A 24,418-nucleotide genomic window follows, 5' to 3' on the forward strand; every position below is an offset into this window, starting at 1 on the left:
CGTTCTAGGGGCGTAACACTCCTGTTTCCTTTAATATTAAGCAATCTTCCAAGTAATGTTCTGGAATGATTTAGGAATGAGCTTTCCCTAATCTCATCTCAGCGTGGTACGTGGGCAGATGAGGCCTTTTAGGACAATTTTTTTTTTTTTTTTTTTTAATATTTCTTAAGGAGCAAACTCCCTTTTTCAGACCAGGCAGATTTAGCATAAGAGAAACCTTCATTAACCTTCTCACTTAAGAAGGAAGTGGATGACTGCACTAAAATTATGAGTAACATATTGATTAACTGACTGATAATTATATGGAAGATAAAGTCAAAGGAGACATGTCCCAAGATGTATAGTGATGGTATTTGCAGCAGTTGGCTGGGCAGACGATAGCAATAAAAATGGAAATCCCAAAAGGAGAAATCTGAAAGGTGCTGCAGACCTGTGGAGGATTTATTATGCCTGCAGTTAGCTAGGGAGAGTGTGCCATGCTGAAATAAAATGTGGCATTAGATGAGGACCAGAGAAGGGAGAGTTATTTAAATGTGCAGGGGAGTACTCTGGCATGGCTTGAGAAATAGCCTAATGTTTGACTTTCTGTTTTGTTCCCTGAAGTGTATTAGGGCCAGACTTTCAATAGCTACTACTCAATCTGCACACTAAGAATTGCTCACATAGAAGCTTGCGTGTGCAGTTGTGGATGCCCAAGTTTTGAGTATGGCAAACAGCCTCTGCAGTGCTGGGACACTTGATGAATCACCGTACTGATGTGCTATTTGGGGCTTGCTAATTTAGAGGCAGGGTGAGGTATCTATTCAGATTATCGTCCTATTTTATACCAGTCGAAGTCACTTTCACTATTCACTTGACAAATTATTGTTCCAGGGTAAATTTTGCTCTTTCTTTTTTTAAGACCAAAATGAGAAAAACCCATCGTCACTAAATATACCTGAGAATTGGTTCTGAATGCAGCTAGTCAGTTTTGCATGGAAATGAACAACACAGGATATCAGGTATATCCTCATTTATGAACTACACTAGATTTTAATTCACTTCTACAGAGGTGAAAGTCTATTTTATGTATGCCACAGGAAACCACTCAAGAAGGAGATCCTAATGTCATCATGAATATTTCTCTGAAAACATTAGCTCAATGTACAGTCAAAAAAGTTAATCTAATGCTTGGAACCATTCAGCAAGGGATAGATAATACTTTCTATATGATAATGCCACTATATCAATGCATGATGTGCTCACAGCTTGAGTGCTGCGTACAGTTTTGGTCACTTATCTCAAAAATGATATATTAGAATTGGACAAGACACAGAGAAGGGCACTCAAAATGACTAAGGTATGGAGCAGCTTCCATTTGAAGAGAGACTTAAAAGACTGTTCAGCCTGGAAAAGAGATGGTTTGGGCTAATATGATGAATTTGATGAACTATGTCTGATGTAGTGAAAGTGAATCAGGAAGTTTATTTACCCCATCTCACAGCCCAGGGGTCAGAGATTGCCCAACAAGCTTAATAAGCAGCAGTTTTAATATGGACAGACAGAAGTACATCTTCACACAATGCATTCATTGTCCCCTGCGGGAACTTGTTGCCAGGGGATGTTGTGTGAAGCCCAGAACTATAACTGGGTTCCTGAAGCTCAGGAAGAATCAGTCCACCAGTGGCCACTAGCTACCCCTGGTCAGTGACAAGGTCCCATGCTCCAAGTATCCCGAAATCTCTAACAACCAGATGTGGGGACCAGCTGACAAGTGAAGGTCGGTTGCCTGTTCTGCTTATTTCTTATGAAGCACCTATTGGCTGCTGGTGTGAGACAGGCTGTTGGGCTGGCTAGACCATTGGTCTGATGTGCCCTCTTTTGTTCCAGGACGTCAGTGAGACTATGTGCAACCTTCTTTTAAAACGTGCTGAAGTGTGTTGCTGAAGCAGGGCTGGACTGCTTGGGAATGTGTTGTACTGACTCCCTGGGGGCTCTGGAGCTGGAACCCTCATGGGGAAAATGAGTGGGTGCTAAGTTCCCCCCTTCTGCCCCGCTACCCCTGCACCCTTTGCACACCAATGGCTCTGCTGACCAACCCGCCCCCCCTCCCTCCCAGAGTGTTGTGAACGGCTGATCTGCGGCATTCAAAGTCCCAGAGGGAGCGTCGGGATCAGGCATGGGGCATGCATGAGGGGTGGGGAGATGGAGCAGGGGTGGGGAGAGGCAGGTTGGGCGGATGGTTGGGAGAAGGGATGGAGTTGGGGGCAGAGCCTGGGAGTGGGTGGGGTTAGCACCTCCCAGTAAGCAGAGAAGCCAGCGCTTCTGCTGGGAGGTTTTGTCCTGTGATGGTATTTGTGACTGACTTCAGTGGTGGAACAAAGTGATTAAATGACCAATGTTTGCAGAGAAGGTGGGGAGGGAATATCTTTCTACTGACCAGCTTCTGCGTGTGGGAGAGACAAGCTTTCAGCCACAAAGAGCTCTTCTTCAGGTTGGCTTAGCTGAGGCTGGGCCTGAGCAGTGAGTGGTTATTTCTCAGTGTCTGAAGCAAAGATCTTCTGGATTAGAAAAACCTGCCCCTACCTACACTACTCATGGTGATGTCCCCAATCTTCTCCTGCATCAGTTAAAAATGTGGGGTGGGGGAAGGACATAAAACCAGCTCAGAGAGAGGATTTAATCAAAAAGAAAATGGTTAGAATACGAAAGCCTTCATAGTCTCTCTCTTCTGCTCTCCATTTCAACACAGGCTGAACGTCACTAGACCAGCAATCCTGAGAGTGACCAGTACCAAACCGCAGAATTTGCTGAACCCTGTCAGATCAATATTGTCTGGCACAGGCGTGTCCAACCTGCGGCCCGCGGGCCGCATGCGGCCCTGGACAGCTAGTAATGCGGCCCCACAAGATTGTAAACTTTTAACATTATTATGTGATTTATATACATTAACTATATTATACATTTTGTATGCGGCCCAAGACTATCTTCACTCAATGCGGCCCAGGCAAGCCAAAAGGTTGGACACCCATGGTCTGGCACATTACCAACACTTCCACTGCTCACTGGGGTCTTAGAAGACATTGAGGGGTAAATTACAGCTAAATAACAGCACAGAACACAGAGAGCCAGGACTGGTGGCTGGAAACAAACTTTACGGGACCACAGGAAATTTGGTCACACCCAGAATAAATGGACTTTCAACTAACTAAAATCACACTGGACCACGGATGTTGCCAGACCAGTGTGTGCCAGAATAGAGTGGTTCAGCCTGCAGTTACCGCAGATATTGGAAGTCATGAATCCCATCACCCCCAGTTGAGCCAACAGGAGAAAAACACAATAAGGATTCACGTCCCATATCTCTGTCCCTTTGTTCCCCAATCCCATTGTGGGTGAGGGCGGGGCTGCGGCAGGCACATACCTTTGGAATGAAGAAAGTAAAAGAAAAAAGCCAAGAACTGCCTTCTGCTTATCCCAGAGACGCCCACCTGAGCATCCAAGCCAAACGTGCAGATTTCCACACAATGTGCTGGGGTTTATGGCAACTGCTCGTTCTCCTGCTGCTGGTAGAAGTCCTGGGCTTCTCACTCTGAATACAAGCATATGTAGTTTTCCAAGGAGCCTCTCTCACCCATGGCATAGTGTGGCTGATGCAGCTTTAAACACACACTGTTGTGAGGAAGAAATGAGTCCACATTATCACATTCATTTGGAAAACTGGGTTATTCTGCTCTAATGCCTCCAGTTTCTGCCATTGTGATGACAAACAGGGAAATGGGCAGGAGACAGAATGCAGAGAATGCTCCTTTGTCTCACAACACCTGCAGGGAGTCCTAGGCACCCATGGCTGACCTCAGGCATGGGGCCGATGGAACAGGCCTGAGTCAAGGGCTCAGGTGCAGGCTAACCTCAGTGGTAGATGGTCCTATGGTACCTCAGAGCAGCCCCCAGGCTGTGCTGGGTCTGGGTGGAGCCGCCCAGAGAATTGTTGAGCTGTAACTGGTGTCCAGCCAGCTGCCTGTCCATGTGGTGCTGGATGTGGAGCAGAGTTTAGACATTAAAACGCACAAACCCCTGTTGGTGTGTAACCTTTGCCACACATCCAACCTCTGTAGCCCTCTGCTTTATTCTTCCCTGTATATCCCTTTCTAAACTCTATCACTATTACAGATTTCCCCATTGCTATGCAACAATTAATTACATTAGTTCACTAACCAATCATTAAACAATTGCAATCTATGTTAATAGTTGCTTCTCTAATGAAATATCCATAAGGTTCCTCTCCTCACTCTTGAGCTGTGGGCATCTAATTCATCGATATCCTGCCCTCTCTCCCTTGCATTTCACTGTTGTAAGCACCATGCCTGGGAATTGATTCGAAGCAGGCAGAAGTCAGACTGCCTGTGGTGGGGTGGCTTTGGAAGTGGGGTGCATGTGTATGGGGCTGGCTCTTTCTCCCAGGAGTGAAGAAAGCACACCCTCCCTGTCACCAGCCACTGTAACATTGCTGCACTGCTACATGTAGGGAGCAGGTTGTATGGGAAACCGTCCCAAGACTGTACAAGGTCCAGTCTGGCACCCGAGAAGCTGGTGGAAGGCTTTTGGGTGGTCTGACTAGTGCTGGTGCAGTCCTACCTGGAGTCTGGTTGTAATGGAGCTCCACTTGCTGTGCAGGGTGGGGGCTGGTTTCACTCTGCTGCCCCGGCGATTTTTGCTCCTTTTCTGTTGGAGAGGTTTCAGCACATGCTAAGCCAGTCCCACTGTGCCAATCCCCAGAGAGGGATCACCGACCAGAGAGCATGAGAGCTGTGTTCCAAGGAGAGACTCTCTGACCCGACCTAGCTTGGCCTGTGTAGCTTAAATACGCCGGTGCACGAGGAAGCCACTCTATCACATGGGCATTCAGATTGCCATGCTGCAGACCAGGACCCCTGCACTGAACTCAGCTCACCGATTTGTGGAGCTGAATTAGACTACACTGAGTATATGTGCTGAAACAGATTTATTATTCCACGTGGTTTGCTGTCTTTACACAGCACCCATGGAATTGGCTGGTCTGATTGCAGGTTCGTGCCCTCCTGAAGGAGGCAAACAGTTCTCTTTAAGCGCTCTGCCAAGCTAGATTTTATAGAGGCTAATGTGGAGTTGACAGAGACAGTACTCTGTTTTAGAGCAAAGTGCTGGTGTGCTGGTCTCTCCTGTAACATCTGGAAGAAATCCAAACAGCACTGACTCATCCGCTCAGGGCTCTGTAAGAGTAAAAGAATTCCACGTCGAGTGGTGAGAAAGGTAAAAGAACTCAAAAAGCAGTTTTCTCTCATGTTCTAAAGCAGACTCAAGCCCTGCTGATTTTCCAGCATTTAACGTGAGTCTGAGCATTAGAATATGCAGCTCCCGCAGGATTTGAAATTAAATGCAATGTTGAACTCTGCCTCTGACAGCAGATTGCAAAAAGGTGTACTGATCGGTTTCACACCATTCGAGATGCCCCAACACTAGCCTACTACTAGTACGTTTGCTTTGAATAGTCACACTCTTTTATGAGAACAGCATCTTAATTAAGAGCACTAAGCAGATGCAGATCTTATTTAATTTAAATATCGTTAAAATTTGCCTAATCTTTCTAAATGGATTAGACTTTGACTGAGAACGCTAATATCATCGGGGTGATACTTTGTTTGCTGAATTCACTTAAGAAACAAATTGGGAATTAGTTAAAAAGTTACCAGAGTTGAGAAAGATTGTCTAAAGTTAGGCATGCTGCTGAGACTCCGAAAACAAACATTCTTCGGCAGGCAGGGGAAGAGATTTCTGAAGCAGTGTCCTTCCACAGACTGTTTTTGCAAATACTACATTTCCCTCTCTGCCATAACTGCGTGTCAGCTATGGCTATTTCTCTCACTCTACTGTGTATACCAGGCCTAGGATTTACTGAATACAAGAGCGGCAAAAGCTCACCTCAGGCCCAGATTCTGCAAACCCTTACATGCTTCCATGTAAGTGTGTGACTAGCCTCAGTGAAGTCTGTGGGACTATTTTTAAAAATATAGAATAAGCTGTGTTGCCTGTAAGCTGGGCACTTGTGGGGCCATTTAGAAGAGATTCAGATGCCACCCAGCTGCTTAGCACAGTGCCAGCCGCTAGGTTTTTTGTTTCTACTGATGGTGCACATCCACACATACTTTGCATATAAAATTATTCCACACATGGACAGAAAAAGTCCACACATATATGGAAAAGATTAAATATGAGAATAGTCAGACTGGGTCAGACCAAGGATCCTTCTAGCCCAGTATCTTGTCTGCTGACAATGGCCAATGCCAGATGCTCCAGAGGGAGTGAACAGAACAGGAAACCATCAAGTGATCCTCCTCTGTCATCCATATCCAGATTCTGACAGAGGCTAGGGACACCATTCCTACCCATCCTGGCTAGTAAGTATTGATGGATCTATCCTGCATGGATTTATCTAGTTCCATTTTGAACAGTGAAAAAATCCTGCTCTTGATAATATCCTCCAGCAAGGAGTTCCACAGGTTGACTATGCACTGCCTGAAGAAGTATTTCCTTTTGTTTGTTTGAAACCTGCTACCCATTATTTCACTGAGTAACCCCTAGTTCGTGTATTTTGGGAACAAGTAAATAACTTTACCTTATTCATTTTCTCCGTACCTGTCATGATTTTATAGACCTCTGTCATGTCCCCCCTTTCAGTCTCCTCTTTTCTAAGCAGAAAGTCCCAGTCTTTTTAATCTCACTTCACAATGGCACCCTTCCAAACCCCTCATCATTCTTGTTGCCCTTTTCTGAACCTTTTCCAATGCCAAGATTTTTTTTTTAAGGTGAAGGGACCATGTCTGTGTGCAGTGTTCAAGATGTGGGTGTACCATGCATTTATACAGAGACAGTAAGATGTTTTCTGTCTTATTCTCTATCCCTTTTAATGATTCCTAACATTCTGTTTATTTGATTGCTGCTGCACATTGAGTGGATGTTTTCAGAGAACTATCCACGACTCCAAGATCTCCCTCTTGAGTGGTTATAGTTAATTAGTCCCCACTGGTTTGTATGTGTAGCTGGGAGTATTTTTTCCAATGTGCATTACCTTACATTTATCAGCCTTAATATTTGTTTGCCATTTCATTGCCCAATCACCTAGTTTTGTGAGATCCTTTTGAAGTTCTTCACAGTTGGTTGTGGGCACCTCGGCCCAAACCATAATATTTTTGCCATGCTCAGAACACTTTAAGCTCTGAGATCCATCATCATCTGCACTCAGAACCTGAAGGCAGTATTGTGCCATCAGTGACTGATGGCTCTCTGCACTGGCATCCTTGGCAATTTTGATAAAAACAGACAGCCCAATGTTATCCTTAATAGATGTGAATCACTCTGTACCTTAGTATCTGAAAGGATTGGCACCAATTTTAGACGTGGTCCCTTTTGAATAATAAGCTGACAGTGATTCCAGGTCCTACACCTACTCTGGACAATTCTGACCATCTTATTATTGCATTTTCCTGTTGTTCCACATGTTTTTTCTGGCTCTGTAGCTCTGAGACACCCACACAAGTAACAGGCATTGGACTGACTCCGTGGGAAAGAGGGACACCAGCTGTGCATGCAGTGCTTTCAAATACACTTTGGAAACAAACATTTCAGCGCCTCATTAGTAATCTTCAAAATGGCCATTTGCGTGGCCATTTCAAAGATTTGGGCTAGTGTAGATGTAGTATATGCTCCAAAATACCTCTTAGTCTATGAGGTGCCACAGGACTTCTTGTTGTTTCTCTTGGATATGGATTTTTTCACATAGCTGCTGTCCTGGTTCTGAGTTTTGCTACAAAATGTTCGTGACGTGAAACCCGTGCATTTGCCAGATTTTTTATGAGTATCTTATAAATTGCCAAATTAACTGTCATTGATTTTTGCTCCCTAGCACTCAGACTGTGAATACCAAGGACTTTTTGCCTTTGTTTTATGCTCCTACTGCGGGTGGCTTTCTATCACTTCTGCTGTCTGTTTTGAGCTTTATGTTTCATGTTGGAATACTGCGTGCCTTTGTTTATTTTTTCTTAGCACCAGTGCTTTTTTGTGCCAGTACTTGCCAGTGCTGAGGAGTACCAGCACCTCAGCAGCCTTAGTTGCGGGATTGGCTGTGGGAGGGAGGGAGCCAGCTGAGTACCAGCTCCTTATTTTATTGGGTTTTTTAACTAAAAAGGCCCTGCTTAGCATCATTACCTTTCACTTCTTGCTTGCCTGCATGTTCTGTGTGGTTGGTCCCTATTTCTAATCTGTTTCCAACATTGTGAGCGCTCCTCGGTTCCCCTTAGCTGTCTCTCCCCAGCAGGCTTAATACAGCAGGAAACTGCACACCTGAAAAGTCTTCTGTAAGGAACAAGGGAGAGTCCCCTGGCAATGCTGCTGTCTAAGAAACAAGACTCGTTACTTATTTTAACCGTGAAACATCCAATGTGACTGGCACAATGAGTTTTCTCTCCTTAGGTGAATTTTAATGCATTTCTGTTTATCTTAGGGTTTATATTTCTGCCCATAAGTTCTCTCATCTTCCTACTGGGCTTCATAGAATCTCTGGTACTTCTCCACTTGTGGGCTCCGAGCTCTGCTGGGGACAGGGTTTTAGGGGAGGAGCTGTGTGGAAATGGTTGAGGTGCTGGAGGGGTTGCAGTGTGAGGGGCTGGGGCAGGAGGGATTCAGGGTTGGGGTGGTGAGAGGAGGTGTTCTGCATGCAGTTCTTGAGATGATGGAAAAGCTTTTCTGCACTAGCAGGTTTTTCAGCGTTTCTCAAAGCCCGTCCTGATCTGGTTCACCTGTCTGCTCTGGAAGGTCTTGCCACAGTCCTCCAGGTTCACTGCTGAGGAGGGCGTCCATGCTAGAGTAGATGAATGCTATTTTCAGTTTCTCTCTCTCTCTCTTTGTCAGGTTGCCCTGGTGCTATTTTAATTCATTGCATGGCATGGAGCCCTGCCGTGAGCCGTGCCCAGACGCAGCGCTTCACCAACGAGATGCTGTGGAAGGTATGTTAACATGGCAGTGAGTCAGTGCTCAGAGGAAGCTTTGTGCACTTTCCTTGCTATACTCCAGCACAAAACCCTTCTTGTTCCAGAGGCAGAGCTTTGCTGGCTCGTGGCACTCTGCCAGCTGTGCCTGAGTCGCCCGGACTCCAAGCAAAGAGGAGTGGAAAGCATAACCTAGGTGGGGTGTGACTGGAAAGGATTAATTCTGTATCCAAGTAGCTCCCTTCCCTTTGCACCCCAGCTGAACTAGTGCCAAGTGCGAGCTGCACAGACCACTCCAGACAACAAGAACGCCCTCTCGGCAAAGACCAAGCTCACGCTCCCTTGAGAGAACTGACCTGGTGGCCAGGAAACCCTGGTGATGTCTGTCATTACCAAGGGGAGAAAAAGGCTGGTCCTTCCCCGGGCAGTGGCGGCGGCGGTAGCAGCAGCAGTTGCCACCCCCTGAATGGGATGATTGCAAGATGGGGATGGCGGCTGGCTTGGGAAGAGGCTGTTTTGGTCCTCGTGGACCCTTTCCTTCTGTCTGATCTTGCTCACAAAGCGTGAGCTGGCTCCTGAGTCCACGTGAGTCCGGCACAGCAAGGCGAAGGACAGTGAGCGAGAGAGGGCAAGCCAAGGGTGTTAGAAAGGAAGCCACCTTAGCACATATTTGACAGAGGATCTAGCCTTGGCCAGAGCACTTTGGTGGGAAAGGATTTCTAGAGCAGACCAGTGTTCCCTGTAAGCTGAGTGCTGGGGTGGGTGCCCAGGAGCAATTCAGATACCACCCAGCTGATGAGCACAGCACCCACAGCCGGCAGTGTGTGCTGCTACTGGTGGTGCACATATGTCCCTGCCTCGGTGCACATAGCAAAATTTATTCCACACACAGATGGAAAAAAATAAAGGGAACACTCTGCAGGGTGGGATTAACACAAGAAAAGAAGAGCTGCTGGTGTCTGAGCAGACTAATGTATCCCAGTCAGGTTGCTGTTAAGGAGCGGTTTAGTACTGTTTACTTGGCTAAAGACTTCATTAGCATGCATTGCTTTTGACTCCTTGCCCCTTTTCATTAACCCCAATGTCTCCCAGCTCTGGTCAGATTTTAAATTGACTTGTGCTTTGCCCACATAATGTGAGTTCACTCAGCTATTGGGACTCTGCATGTATAAGCAGCTGCAAGAGTTTGACCTACACCCATTCCAGCTGGTCTGCAGAGTGAGGCAGTGCCTGAGGAAAGTCTGGGGAGCGTGCTGTGTGAGACACTCATTTGGAGAGGGAAGCCACATACAGAGGCAGATGAGGAACATAACTTAGTGTTCAGTGAGGGACATGTCTCTGAACTGATTGATAACGTTCTGGAAAAGTTCTCCACCTAGTAATTCCAGGTGTTTTCTCACAGAAGCCTTGAGAACAGTAGAGATCATAGGCTAACAGAACTGGAAGGGACCTCAAGAGGTCACTGAGTCCAGTCCCCTGCCATTCCTGGGGCCCTGTCTTCATCCTCCAAATGAATGAACCTCCTGCACGCAGCATCAACTTGAACACTGCCTGGTGGCAGCACTACAAGTGGTCAGCCATGTTTCTGGGCACCACACTTCAGGAGAAATGTGGAAAAATTGGGAAGGGTCCGGAGAAGAGAAACTAAAGTGGGGAAGGGTCTGGATACCATGACCTGTGAGGGACAACTGAAAGAACAGGGTTTGTTCAGTCTGAAAAAGAGAAAGCTCAGAGGGGACATGACAGCAGCTTTCAAGTATCTAAAAGGGAGTTACAAGGAGGAGGGAGAAAAATTATAGGGTGATAGGATAAAGAGCAATGGGCTTAAATTGCAAAAAGGGGGAGGTTTAGGTTGGACGTTAGGAAAAACTTCCTAACTGTCAGGGTGATGACGTACTGGGGTAAATTATCTAGGGAGGCTGTGTAGTCTCCATCGTTGGAGATATTTAAGATCAGGTTACGCATCTGTCAGGGATGATCTAGATGGTGCTGGGTCCTGCCATGAGGGCAGGGAACTGAACTTAATGACCTCTTGAGATCCCTTCCAGTTCTAGTGTTCAGTGATTCTGTGTTTGCTGGGCACGGTCAGTGTGAACAGAGAAGAGAGGAAAGCACTGGATTTCAATACCGTGAGAGGTTTGCACTGTAAACTTATATGTGCTTTATAAACACTCATAGGGGCTTCATATAGGCAACCCATGGCAAGGTGGTTGTTCTTCTTTGTTCATGCCTCTCTAGAACTGTTTTGGTTGGTCTGCCCACCTGATTAGTGGAACCTTGGCAGTGTTTAGTGCCTTAGCCCTTTAACTCCAGAGGCCTGAGTTCAGGTTACAGGGAGAAAAGAAGAGAGAAAGAAGGAAAAATCCTCCCACCCACCCCGATAGCTATTCTGTGCAGAAATAGTCCATTAGCTTCAGGGGCTGGCCCACCTGGACATCTGAAGGGACCACAGCCTCGGGTGTATCCCTCACACTGGGTGATCTAGGGCTTCTGGCTGGTTTCCAAAACCTTAGTGGCACTTCCAGAGTTCCTTCTGGCCTTCCTCCCACTCGTACTGTCCTCTGCTCTCACATTGCAGCGTCCAACTCCCACAGGTGCCCTGGCTGTTGGAGAAGTGCTCTGGGAAGCAGCTCCCTCTACGTATGTAAACAGTGAGAGACTAAGTAAGGTGCCTGTAGGCGGCTCTGAGGAGTGTGCCGTGTGCGTTTGTAGGGCCAAGAAAACCAGCTGTTGTGCACTGCAAACGGCTTCTTGTGTGCAGCTGGTAACAATGGTGGCACCTACTTGTGTGTCACTCTGGGTAAAGGAGGAGAAACAACTCAGAGAATTTTGTTCTGGGTCCATGTAGCCTAGTGTATGATGAGGTAGCTCTGCTTTCCACTGGAAACCATGACTGTCACCTTCGTGGTAGAGCAGCAGATGTAAAGTTGGACCTGGAGGAGTTTTGCAGAGATTTTTCTGGTGGCATTTTTCAAACTGTTCTTGATGGTGATCTGCAGAGAGAGAGCCAGCAATGCATTGACCTTGCTGTAGGAAAGGGCCCCTTCTGTTTCCTTAGCACTGTGCAGGTGGATCTCATTTTGATTTAACTGGGAGATATGCAGCTGTAGCCACCATTTTTTCAGGCGGATATTAGAGAAATTCAGCAGGTAGGTGCCTGTGGAATCACAACAAAAAACACAAATAGCTTTCCAGCTTTGACATCAGTGTGAGCCTCTGTCACTGAAAAGTGCTTGTGCTTTGGAGAGAGGCACTGAGGGATAAGTATTTACGTTAGAAACCATCACGAGAGTTGTAACCGAGCTATGGAAATGTATTCAGGAGGGGAATTGACCTCGCAGATGGGGAGCATTTTTATTCCCTCCAATGATCCCACTGCTGGGGCTGGTTTTGTGCTGCTGGCAGGAGACATAGGTGTCCTCCACCAGGAGGAGGCTGTCCTCAGCACCAGCAGCGCTGTTCTTGCTTCTGTGTTGGTTGGAAACCTGACGAACTGTCCTTGTGACTCTCCTGAATACCTTCTTTTGCACAGGGACATGCTGCGCTGCCGTTTGGAGTACCATCGCTTCTGGCACTCTGATACCAGCCACAGACATTAGGAGAAGCTGTCGTAGTCCCCAGCATAAGATACGATAGGAGTGGGTGAGACCAATGTGGTCATCAAGGTGCCCGGGTGGCTCTGATTACAGATGTGCCCTGGGACAAGGCAGATGTGTCTAATGGCGAGCCCGAGCCAGAAGGACAGTGGGTGTCTTATACAAATCTAGTCATTCCCGAAAGCACTATGAGAGTTAAATAAATGAGATTGTTGACGAGTTCCTCCTTCAATTTCTGTAACCATTAAAATTTGCTGAGGTCTGGGGTAGTTCACAGTTTTTCAGTGCGGATACAGATTGCGAACATAAGGGTTGTGTCAAGTATATTAAATAATTAATTTAAAGGCAGATGTGCCTTTTCATCCATCTTCTGTGGATAGAATACATAGGTGCTGACTCGGCACCACCTGTTATTGAAGGGCTCAGCCCCTGCAGGAGCAAAATGGTAACAAACCTGCCTTAGGAACAGCTGCTGCCTGGCTGCTGTGGATTCCAAAGAGACATCAGCCTTTTGTCTGATGACTTCATCAATGTGTCTCTCTGCCTAGTCCTATTTCTGGATTCACACATGGGTAGGAAATAATCTGGTTTTAAAAAGCAGATTGTAACATTTAATTTTGGTGATGTTTCTTAAGTTGAAAAACCACTTAACAAAGCCAACCCTGAATCCTAGCCACAGCCTAATCCATCTCTGACTACCTCCCTGGCCCATTTTTACTTCAAGTAAAACCAGCTAAGGCAGTATGTTTCTTATTTCAAGAAGAATGGCTCGAGTTGGTTCAAGTTGTCTTAGAACTCGGCCCAGTCTCCTCAAAAGGTATATGAGCCAGACTTCTATGTGTGTTTTGGGGAGTCCATAACGAATGCTTTGCCCTTGTGTATGTGAATTGTTCCTGGTGTGCTACCGAGTTCTGGTAGCACACCTCAGTTCTGTTCTGCTATACCCCTCTCTTCTCACCATGAACATTTCTTGAGCAGACAGTAGCTGAGTAAATCTACACTAGGAATGAGGCTGGGTCGACCTGTTGTGACATAATTCTGAACAAAACCTCTGATGCCCTGTCTAGCATCATGGCCAGGAAAATCTTCCTGAGAAGGTGCCTGTGGGAGCGATAACCAAACACGATGCCCTGCCTCCCAGCAGTAATCCCAGAAGGCTCCATTAGAATTCTCTAACTGGTCTCTTGGTGCCTAGCAGAACCAGCTGAAAGTAGTTGAATTTTTCATCTGGCCTTTTCCATGCCAATAAGAAGGCTGAGCTACTGAGAGGAAAGATGGGCAAACCATAATGAATACAAACATTGGCTATTTGTGCCACAGCTGATCTCTCTCTTGGAATTTTTCTCTAGCTCACATACTCTGTCTGGTGCATAATTCTGACATTGCGAGAAGTTGGTATCTTACTCCTGCATGTTGCAAGCTGGTATGAAGTTTGCCACGTCATATTGAACCCTGGTGACAGGAAACATTTTTCCAGGGAAAATAGAACCTCGCTGAAAATGCCAGTGTGTGACCCCCGCCCTAACTCCAGGGGAGAGCTAACTTCTTATGTCAGGCCCCACTTTTTGTCTTTGAAATTAGCAGGGTCCACCAACCTGTCCCAAAGCAAGTGTCAGTCCCCCTGGGGTGACATGTCACATTCCCTTGGCAAGTATCAGAGGGGTAGCCGTGTTAGTCTGGATCTGTAGCAGCAACGAAGGATCCTGTGGCACCTTATAGACTAACAGAAATGTTTAGAGCATGAGCTTTTGTGAGTTAACTCACTGAAGAAGTGAGTTAACTCACAAAAGCTCATGCTCTAAACGTTTCTGTTAGTCTATAAGGTGCCACAGGACCCTTCGTTGCTATTCCCTTGGCAGTGGCAGAGGCTGTGGTAGCTGGAATGTGAGGCAGCGGGGGCTGCGGGAGCCAGCAGAGGTTATGCACACCACTTCTTTAAGGTACCACGGTACTCGTCATTGTTTTTGCAGATGCAAACTAGCACGGCTACTCCTCTGAGACTAATAAAAGGATTTTAAAAAATGGGTCCCTGGCTTCCCAGATTTTAGCATGCGCTCAATTCACGTTTTCAAGGTTTGTCCCTGCAGCTGTGAAGTCTAGAAACATATTTGAAAAAAATGAAATCACTTGACTCTAGGACCTGGGCATTTGAGAAAAATACCAAATATCGTGATACAAGCAATAAAATCAGGAGAGCTGGCAATTCCAGAATAAAGTTAATGCATGCTAGTCAGGACCCTAACTTTGTAAATTCCCCTTTGTAATTAATCAGTGTTGGTGCAACACTTTGGACAAATTGAAGTTCTAGGTTTTGATCACAGGGGACCTACTCTTGAGGACAGTTGGCTTGGGCCCAGGAGAAAGATTAAAAACCCAGGATTGGGTATAAGTGCTGAAACTAGGGGTGCGGGGGTTCCAGTTTGGTTCAAAAGCTCTGAGCACCCCCACTATAAAAACTGTTCCAGCACCACTGGGATTGGGACCCCCAAATGAAGTTCTGAGCATATCCTCCTCATAACCCCCTTTTAGAAATCCCCCACCCACCCACTTTGTACATGCCTCATCTAGTGAACTGAGCAGGGCTTGTGAGCTAAGAGCTCCTGGCTTCTCTTCTGCTGTTAATAGGGCTTGGAGATTTTCAGGAAAGTGGTTATCCAGAATGATTCTGGCAAACTGATGGAAGGAGGGGAAAAATTCTGGCTAGGAGGAAAGGAACGTAAGTGCCAAACACCTGTGATGCAGAAAATATCCAAGCCCTGTGAGGGTGTGAAGGGTGGACTCGGAGATACTGGGGTAGAGCACCGATAAGTCTGGTTAGTGCACCAGAGGGGAGCTGAACTCGCTATTCTTTCAGTCTTTACCACCAAATTAAAATGACCCTTTTGCTGTAGGTGTTTCCATAAGTGTTACATAGTCCCAGTTTATAGTGACTGCCTTATCAAATCAAATATTCCAGCCTCTGGTTTCTGCCAGCTCCACTTCTAGCTAGTGCTGTACACTTTAATGCATATAATTAATTTGCTTGATTAATTTGCTGTTCGCTACCTGCCATGAAAAATAAAGATTCCATAGATCTTATTCACCCCTGCCTTTGGGGCAGCAATTAGGTTAAGTAATGCGTTTAATTTCCAGAGCTTTTAAAAACAAAATAAAATTTTAGGAGAGTTCCTGATAAAATGAGATTTTTGTAAGCCCCAGTCTTTGGCTTCCAAGATGCCACATATCACTGTACCCAGCTCCTTAAGTCAAGATGGAACCAAATTCGAAAGGTAGATTCTAACGGGATATATCTGTTTAGTTACTACGCTGGCTTCTAATTTTGTTCACTTCTTTATATTACTGTAAAACCATTAAATTCAGCAGAGTTGATCCTAATTGGCAACATTTTAGTGAAATAAGGCCTATTATATCTAGACCTAGATCCAGATATATAGATAGGTACATAGAGATTTATCCCACAGAGCTTGATGCACTGTTTGTTCTGTACATCCCAGAGGAGAAAACAATTGGAGACAATCTGCCCTGCTTACTCATGGAAGTAATAGCTTACTCTGGGAGTAGCCCCAGTGAAATCAACGTCCGTTCAGCAGATGAACCCTAACCCTGCCTTTCACAACCTTTAATTAATCCACACCAGTGTTCAAACCCACCAAAATGCTTGATACATCAGTGGCATATTTATTAACACCAAGAAAAGCTCTGAGGTCTCTGCGAAGCTGACAGCTGGTTGTTAGAGTTAGTGTTTAGTTCCTGTGTCACGTTGTTCAGTACACGTAGCTATGTGGTTACAGTTGCTGTCTTCTTCAGATGTGGGGACAGTCAGCTTAAGGGAAAATAAATTAAATCATTGTCAGCCACCTGTGTCCATCAGCAGCCTGCATTTATCCTTGAGTAAACAGAGTGCCCCAATGTTTGGACATTTTCACCACAACCTACAATGGGTGTAAATGCTTGTTAAATAGTGACAGCTGTATCCATCCTGGTGGAGGGGGGCTTCAGTTTTACTCTGGATCTAATGAGAGAAAAAGCCGGCAAAGAAAACAAGAAATTTGATAGAATAAAGAGACTGCTGCGTTGTCACTGGTGCACTAGACACTGCCATTGACACCATGCAGAACCTCGACAAACATTGCCCTCTCTCCTGGCTGGTGAGACTCTCTCTCTCTCCTGCAAGCTTTGGAATGAGTGCCTGCGAGAGGGCATGGAGAACAAATCTGTTGTTTGCACAAAATTCTGCACCTCATGAACATTTTATTAGGTAATGAAACGAATGGAACATCTCGATGGATGTGTCTCTCTGAATACGGTGTTGTAGTATTAATAATAGCTCTATTCTGTCACAGCTTTCATCCAGAGATCTTCACGTACTTTACCACCCACTTCACAAGAGCCCCAGGGATGTACTTAGCATATCATTAATTATCTTGATGACTGAGCTCACGTTTGGGGTTCAACTGATATGGCAAAGATGGGGCCTTAGGATCATAGGATCCAGGGGACATAGGACACACAGATCCTGAATTTTAGCTTTCTGCTCTAACCACTACAATCACTGTCGCTTTCATACTTATTAGTTCCATAATTATTCTTGAAGTCAAAATACTGTAAAGTTTTTACCGTAACTGCAGGATACTATAAGATATTTCTCAGGTCTAGATGCTTTCTGTACCCCTGAAGCACCTTATCTAAATTTAAATAACTCAGAAATGCATGTAAGTGACCGTGTGGCTATGTGATAGTTCTTCAGCCACTGGGGGAGGGAACCAAGTTAACCCATTCCTACACAGTCTTGAAGTTTCATCATCTTTGTAGCTGGTACTTTGAGCAGCCTGACCTTGGTTTGCAGGTTAGGGAGAGGCAATATTTAGTGTTAGTTCAGAGTAACATCACTGTACACAGCACTTTTCTGAATGGAGGAGTGAATCAGTGCAGCAGTCCATGTGGTATACGTCCCATTTGAACATGTATATTCCAGAATAAAAACTTTTTTGCCAGTTTAGCTTAATTGCCTTTACAGTACCTTTAGATGGCTAGAGTTATGTAAAGGCACCTTGGTATAATGAGGGTCCATCCTTTTGTTCTTGTATTATGCAAAAGAACAGATAAAGTGGCCAAATGGCCTTCTCAATATCATTTTCATATACTTCCAACATATCCATCTCTTGCTTGTCTCCACCTTAAAGACCACTAATCTGTTGAACGTCTCTTCAGGCCGAGAGTCTCTGTTATAATTATCCTCAAACAGCTCCAGACCATGGTGAAACACTCAGATGCCTTAATTGTTACGTGGTATAAAAATCCAGCTTGCGAGGGGATAGACAGGAAGAAGGTAGTGGAATGGGCCCATCTGACAGCTGCAGAAAACAATGGTTTCAGACAAAAACATGTTAACAAAAGATGCACATAAATATGTATAACTGCAGAGCATCTACGTCAGCGAAAAGAATTGTCAAGACTTAATAAACATTTGGTGCCAGAACGTTCTGAACATCCAGCAGCTCTTTCCCTTAAGTGTGTCTGATTGGCCATGTGATTTATCCGAGTGTAATCACGATTCATTGATTAGTCTGTATATGGCAAAAGGCACTCAGGTGCCATCACACACATCTACTCTGTTCTGCAGGTAGTTCCAATGTAGCGTACCCTTCAGCACCAAGGATGGTAAATATATGGATGTAACATGACTGTAAATATGTAATTTTCACAGATAGATAATGGAAAAATATAGAGACCACTGTGTTAGCAAAGACCTTGTCAGGTGCAAGATCAGATTAATAGATTTTTAAGGCTGGGAGAATTATTCTGTTCCACTTCTCTGGCCACCTGTAGGACACAGGCCAACAAGTTTCAGCCATTGCAATTCCTGCGTTCAGCCCAATAACTTGTAGCACGAGCTGAGAACCAGGCCCCTTCCATATCCACCTGTTCACTGTCATTGTTCAGAATCGCTGTTGAAGGATAGGCACTCCTTTTAGTGTATGCATCTTGCTGAGCACAACCAAGACAATTTGTTGACTCTCTGAATATGTTTTGAGGAAGATGCTTTTCCTCAAGCGGCATTGCGCTTTCTCTTTAGCAACTATACCACATGTTTTGCTTTGGGCAGAGCAGGTTTGCCCATCGCTGCCAGGTTGTTAATTTTAGTTTTAGCCTCCTTATGAGCATTACAGAGTCTTCTTGAGAGTTTACATGTGCCTTGAACTTGCATTGGCAATGGCTCCTGATTAGTTAAACCATGGGCTAAGAGGTGTAGACCTTAAAGGCCCTGGGAAGTAGAGAATTGTAGCTTGACCCAGCACATGTTGACAAACAGGAGTAAGAGCTCATTTGTGAGATAAATGTTCCCATAACCACTCTCTTGGGCTTCTTTTCACCACGCTTCCCCTAGTTAGTGCTTATGAAAAGGAAGGAGAATGCAGGAATTGCTACTAAAAATATATTAGGCGGGCAATTAGACTATCAAAATCCATCAACTTTTTTATTTCAAGTCTCCTGTCAGGGAAAAGCTATAAAGCAAGCAGATTTGTTGCTTTCCTCCCAGTCTGAGTGATGGTCCCTGATGGAAACTAAGGATGATTCCCAAAGCTGATTCCTGTTGAACCTTCCTGCAATGGAGGCAGTTTGAAGGTCCACATACAAGTGGCTTTTTGTGCCAGTTTGCCCTTTGTATCATTAATCTTATGCTTGCGTCAGATTGGAACAATTAGGCTGTGGCCACACTAGCCCCCTCCTTTCTGAAGGGGTGTGGTAATATTCATGGCAGTGCCTCATCAGCATAATAGTGACCACACGCAATTCGAAACTGGCACTTTCGAAATGCACGCTGCCCATGTAGCTGGCGCCATTTTGAAAAGCTCCTGTCTGCGCAGGTGGTGTGCATTTTGAAAGTGGCGCTTTCGAATAGTGTGAGGCTGCCATTATGCTAATGAGGCACTGCCATGAATATGCAGCACCTCATTAGAATCTTCCGAAATCCCTCATTACCGTGCCCCTTCTGAAAGGAAGGGGCTAGTGTGCCACAGCCTTAGTGACTGGTTTGTTTCTATATTTACGTGTCTTCGTAATTTTGGGCCTCAGAGCGTTTCACTTGAGATGTAAAAATGGGGCGTTGCCCCCAAACAGCCAGCAAGTGCTTGTGATTAGAACGGCATGTAATTGTTCCAGTGGTTCATTCAGTCTCTCTTTCTGCAATATGAAATAAGAATTCTGCTGGACTGTAAGCATGACTGATGCACCTCATGATGTTGTTATGAACAGCTAATTCTGCAGGCCTTTTGAATAAGCCTCTCTTAGGATGGTGTACTGGTGTTTCTGGCATGTAATGAAATGAGCAAAGCTGTTAAGACTCAGGTTACTTTTGCTGATTGGCTCAGAATTAATACAAAGGCCTGAACCAGCTCTAGCCACTACTTTTTTCTCTTTCTCATTAAATATGATAATGTTGGTTCTCAACTTACATAAGAACGGCCCTACTGGGTCAGACAAAAGGTCCATCTAGCCCAGTATCCTGCCTGCTGACAGTGGCCAATACCAGGTGTACCAGATGGAGTGAACCAAACAGGTAATGATCTCTCGCCTGCTGTCCATCTCCAGCTTCTGACAGAGGCTAGGAACACCATTCCTACCCCAGCCTGGCTAAAATGGAACTAACCTCCATGAATTTATCTAGATCTTTTTTAAACCCTGTTATAGTCCCAGTCTTCACAGCCTCCTCTGGCGAGGAGTTCCGCAGGTTGGCTGTGTGCTGTGTGAAGCATTTCCTTTTATTTATTTTAAACCTGCTGCCCATTCATTTCATTTTGTGTTCCCTACTTCTTATATTATGGGAACAAGATGAAGTGGGTCTTTGCTCACAAAAGCTTATGCTCCAAAATATCTGTTAGTCTATAAGGTGCCACAGGACTTCTAGTAGTTCGTAAGTTTTCCTTGCTCGCTTTCTCCACACTGCTCATACTTTTACAGACCTCTGTCAAAGCCCTGCTTAATCTCCTCTTTTTTAAGCTGAAGAGGGTCTACACTAGGGAGTTTTAAATTTTTAGCATTTTGGGCACTGGCTCAAGCCCATGCCTTTCAACGGAGGTTGACCTGGTGGCAATTTGCTCCCCAGGCACCAGGTCAACCGCAGCTGCTTTCAGCGGAGGTTGACCTGGTGGCCAATTTGTTCCCTGAACACCAGATCAACTGCACCTTTTTTTCGCTCCACCTTCCCCTCCAAATTTTTCCCCCTTTTCTTCGCCTGCCCCTCACTCACTTCATACATCCTGCTCACCCTCACCTTTACAATCACTGCACACTACCCTTACACTGGGCTTAATAGCCCACAACCAAGACCCACACCCTTCCTCACTCTCAACAACCTACACCCACAACCACCCCCAACACAGGCACTACAAGCCTTAACCCTCACTAGAAGGGGCTTTCTGTTGACATAACTCAGGGAACGCCCCCACACTTAAAGCATTTTGTGGATGAAGTCTCGACAGAAATCTGCATTTTCCTCCACAGTATTATCCCTTAAAAATTCAAGGCATAACGATCTCTGGATGTAATACTGTCGACAAAAGTGTGCTGTGTAGCCACTTCTGTCGACAGAGCAAGTCGTGTGTGTGTGTGTGTGTGTGTGTGTGCGTGGATGGAGTCTGTTGACAGAAGATCTGTTGAGATTTCCCCATCAATAGTAACTTCTGTCGACAGTTGCTTCTAGTGTAGGCATAGCCCTAGTCTTAATCGAGTCTTTAATCTCTCTTCTTAGGGGACCTGTTCCACACCCCCTAATCATTTTAGTTGCCCTTTTGCTGAACCTATTCTAATGCCAAATTGCCTTTTTAGGTGGGGTGACCACAACTGGAGGCAGTATTCGTGATGTGAGAGTACCATGGTTTTATATAAGGACAAGAAGATATTCTCTGTTTTATTTTCTACCCTTTCTAATGATTCCTAACATCTTGTTTGTTTTTTTCTCAAAAATACACTTCAGATCTTTGAATTAAACCAGTTTGCTGCACTGTGTTAGTGGCTCAAAGAGCCACTGGGGAAGAAGGAGACATTCACTGAGTACACATTGTTCAGTTAAGATTTCAGATATGTAACTGCTGAGATTATCTAAGCTATGGTCACCTCATCTCAAAAAAGTCATATTGGCATTAGAGTAGTAGTAGTAGTAGGCATCCTTCAGTCTGCATAGACTATACATCGCGCCCTATATAGTTTCAATTGAGGGCTTCATTTACCACGTTTACTGTGACTATGAAGACCCATACGAGAGTGACAGTCCTTGCTGCATCTCTTGCAGATGTGGTGGGTGTCTGGCAAGTCCTTATTGTGCTTTCTGTGCGCTCGCTTCTCCTCTGCTAGCTGTCTGATCCTCATCTCGCCCTTCTGAAGGCCCTTGTGTAACCCCTGCCTCCATCTGCTGCGGTCGTCTGCTAGTTCTTCCCAGTTGTCCAGCTCAATGTCTACTTCTCTGAGGTCTCTCTTGCAGACATCTTTGTAAAGCAGCTGGGGGCATCCGGGAGGTCTTTTGCCAGAGGCTAGCTCACCATACAGGATGTCTTTTGGAATCCTTCCATCATTCATCCAGTGGACGTGGCCAAGCCAGCGGAGTCGACGCTGCCTGAGGAGGGTGTGCATGGTTGGGATTCCAGCTTGCTCAGGGACGGTGGTGTTGGTCATTCTGTCCTTCCATGATATTCCAAGGATGTGCCTGAGGCAGCGCAAGTGGAAGACGTTCAGCCCCTTTTCCTGATGGGCATACAGGGTCCAAGTCTCGCTGCCATAAAGGAGGGTGCTGAGGATGCAGGCTCTGTAGACTTGCATTTTGGTGTGAGTGTACAGCTTGTTGTTATTCCACACTCTCTTGCTGAGTCTGGACAGAGTAGTGGCCGCTTTTCTGATCCTCCTATTTAGCTCAGTGTCCAACGACAGGGTGTCAGTGATGGTGGACCCGAGGTAAACGAACTCGTGGACGACCTCTAACGTATAGTTGTCAATGCTGATTGATGGGGATTCAGCAACGTTTGTCTTCTTTAGGCTGATGGTAAGCCCAAAGTCCTTGCACACTTTGGAGAACTGATTCAGCAGTTTTTGAAGCTGATCTTCTGTGTGACACACTACAGCAGCATCATCTGCATGCAGCATGTCTCTGATGAGGACTTCTCGCACCTTAGACTTAGCTTTCAGCCTTGCAAGATTAAACAGTTTCCCATCAGATCTTGTGTGCAGCAAGATGCCCTCTATTGAAGATCCAAAGGCATGCTTCAGGAGGAGTGCGAAGAAGATCCCAAACAATGTCGGAGCAAGCACGCATCCTTGTTTGATGCCGCTCCTGATTCTGAAAACATCCGATAAAGCGCCGTCATATTGGATGGTTCCTCTCATGTCTTCATGGAATGACTGGATAATCTTGAGTAACCGTGGAGGACAGCCTATCTTGTGGAGCAGTTTGAACAGACCATCCGTGCTGACCAAGTCAAAGGCCTTGGTCAGGTCAATGAAGGCTATGTAGAGTGGCTTCCTCTGCTCCCTGCATTTCTCCTGAAGCTGCCTTAGAGAGAAGACCATGTCAACGGTAGACTTCTCTGCGTGGAATCCACACTGCGATTCGGGGTACACCCTCTCAGCAATCTTCTGGAGTCTGCCAAGGATGACACGAGTGAACAGTTTACCAGTGACGCTTTGGAGGGAGATTCCATGGTAGTTGTTGCAGTCGCTTCTGTCTCCTTTGTTCTTATACAAGGTTACAATGTTAGTGTGGCGCATATCCTGTGGAACCTCCCCCTCCTTCCAGCACAGGCACAGTAGCTCATGTGGAGAAACTAGTCTCAAGTGTTATTTGTATGTATATTATCCAGATTAGCTCTTTACATCATGCTGTAAAATCATAGAAATGTAGATCTAGAAGAGCCCTCAAGAAGTTATCTAGTCCAGCCCCTGGCACTGATTCAGGGCCAGGTAAACCTAGATCAGCCCAGGCAGGTATTTGTACAGCCTGTTCCTAAAATCTCTGATGATGGGGATGGCACAGCCTCACTTGGGTGCCTGTTCCAGAGCTTAACTACCCTTTGAGTTGGAGTGTCTTTTGTAATGGCTAACCTAAATCTCCCTTACGTCAAGTGCTTCTTGTCCTACCTCCATTGGGCAGGGAGATCAGTCGGTCACTGTCCTCTTCACAAGCGCCCTTTAAAACAGATGGTTCAGTTAGTTCTCTGCTCTGGGCTGTCTCCAGTCTATCCATGTCTTTGTAAACTGTGATGCCCCGAACATGGCACAGTACTTCACCTGGGGCTTGACCCTGCACGTGGATGGGAAGAGTTAGCTCTCATGTCTCGCACACAACGCTCCTGTCCAGGCAGCACAGAATCATACCAGCCTTTTTTGCAGTTGCCTCACTCCCTTGGCTCATGTCCCATTCATCAGCTGTTCTAAATCCCAGATCCTTTTCTGCTGTACCAACCAATCTTTCCCTGTTTTGTAGTTGTACAGTTGATATTGTTCATTTTTAATGCAATGTTTTGCTCTTGTCTTCGTTGAGCTTCATCTTTTTGGTTTGCACCAGTCCGTCAAGGTTATTGCTGAATTGTTCTGAAATCAAGAAGGTAAAATTCAGTAACTAAGAACCAGTGAAGCATTGGGTTGCACTAAACTTGATATGTTTCAGTTTTGCCAATTCTCACAATTAGATCATCATGAATCTCACAATGTTTTTTGCTTTTCTTGTAGTCCCAACTCCCAGAGTTATGTGGTTATGTGAGAATTAGTTGTTACAGTTTATTTTACAGCTTAGTTTTCTTTTGATGAAATTTTCTAGCCTTCCTATTTGTG

At 45.5% G+C, this 24,418-nt stretch overlaps 1 protein-coding gene across 2 annotated transcripts in view; it reads left to right on the top strand.

The window, feature by feature from the left end:
• HTR2C (5-hydroxytryptamine receptor 2C) overlaps positions 1-24,418 on the top strand; it is a 383,858-nt gene that overhangs the window by 231,318 nt on the left and 128,122 nt on the right. The window contains exon 3 of one of the 2 annotated variants that reach the window (XM_075007547.1): positions 8,926-9,020. The exons of the other annotated variant lie outside the window; for it this stretch is intronic. The gene's annotated coding sequence lies outside the window, so the exon portion shown is untranslated. The remainder of the gene's footprint in view (positions 1-8,925; positions 9,021-24,418) is intronic. 2 annotated transcript variants of the gene reach the window in all.

This window comes from Carettochelys insculpta, chromosome 13 (genome assembly GCF_033958435.1).
Source record: "Carettochelys insculpta isolate YL-2023 chromosome 13, ASM3395843v1, whole genome shotgun sequence".
In the NCBI taxonomy this organism is placed as follows: Eukaryota; Metazoa; Chordata; order Testudines; family Carettochelyidae; genus Carettochelys; species Carettochelys insculpta.